Source organism: Cajanus cajan, chromosome 3 (genome assembly GCF_000230855.2).
Source record: "Cajanus cajan strain Asha chromosome 3, NIPB_CcT2T_4, whole genome shotgun sequence".
Taxonomy (NCBI): Eukaryota; Viridiplantae; Streptophyta; class Magnoliopsida; order Fabales; family Fabaceae; genus Cajanus; species Cajanus cajan.
Window position 1 is genome coordinate 22,651,971 of NC_138519.1, and position 1,753 is coordinate 22,653,723.

Below are 1,753 nucleotides of genomic sequence, written 5' to 3' on the forward strand. Positions count from 1 at the left end.
AACACTTTTTTGATTTGCATTGCCATTGTGGCTATCTGTTCAATTCGATTTTTTGGTTGTTCTATTTGTATAGGTAGTTGACCTTTTCTTTTGGGTTGTTCTACGAAGCAGAACGGCCTGTTCTGCTTGCAGAACGGCCCATTCTCCAAGCTGAACGGCCTGTTCTCCAAGCAGAATGGCATGTTCTCCTTGCAGAACGAGCCGTTTTGAATGGAGAACGGGCCGTTCTGCTTGGAGAACGGGCCGTTATACAAGCAAAACGGGCAGTTCTGCTTGCATTCTTATTTTTATTTTTTTTTACTATTTTTTTACGTTGGATTTTGGTAATGTCCTACGTAAATTTACGTTGGTTTTATAGGGCTGACGTAAATTTACGTCTCCCGCATTTATGTCGGTATTTTTTCTGACGTAAAAAGCTCAAAATATCCGACGTGAAATACCTCTTTTGTACTAGTGTCACTAGTAATAGTTCGATTTCACTAAGTGTAAGGATCATGACGGGTCGTTACAGTCACAAAAAGAACATTCTATGACAGATAACTCAACATCTATTATAAAATATTTTAACATAATTACAAGTATGTGATTATATCACTTACTATATTATATGGGTAACACTTGACATAAAAGTGGATCAACAAATAATATTTTTGCATCCGTAAGTTTTTCTATTTACATTGACCAAAAATAAAATTCTGGCTGTAATAAATTTCTAAACTTTATATAATTAGGAATATAATTAGTGACAAACTTTTTCTCTTATGCAATCATATAACCAAAGTTTTAACCACGTACATAAGAAATTCAATTTTAGTTCGATTTTGAACGATCATAGAATTTAAAATTAATTCATATATATAAAAATGATAATGGTTTAAATTTATTTTATTTTATTTTTATATCATCTTAATATATATATATAGCAAAGTGTATCATAAGAAATTTAGTTTTATGCAGTTTTTTACATCAACAAAAATAAAAATATGATTGTAAAGTTGATTTTAAATATATGATGGCCTTATGTGAACTTACAATTTTTTATATAACAGTCATCATTTAAATGTATTAACTTGGATGGATAAAGGTGTGATATTAAACCTAATTTTTATATTATGGAAAAAATATGAAATACTAATTTGGACATTTTTCAAATGAAGAAAATCACTAATTAGAATGTCAAATATGAGATACTATTAAACAATTAAGTTGCCACTCAATGTTAAATCTTCGAAAAAGTAATAATCATAATAAGTGTTATCCACAATATGTAATATTTATATATATAGAGAGAGTGGAATCATTTTACTCTAGGAGTAAGTTTACTTAGACATACTCTGTTTAATAACTCACATTCTACACATCAAATTTTAACGATCTAACCGTTTAATTTAAAGTTGTTAATGTATAGATCAAATCTGTAATTTTTTTAAAAATTTGAAAATCATTTGATACTTCATTTCATTAATTCGAATCAATGTATAAAATGATTTTATGATTATCCGTCAATTTGAATTAATGAAATAAAATATCAAATGATTCTCAAATTTTCTAAAAATTTGCAGATTTGATTTATGTATTAAGAACTTTAAATTGAACGGTTAGATCATTGAAATTTGAAGTAGAATATGAGTTATTGAACGAAATAAGTCTAAATAAACTTACTTCTAGAGTAAAAAGATCAATCCATATATATATATATATATATATATATATTAGTCTATTTAAATGGGAAGCTACCTATAAACTCCACATA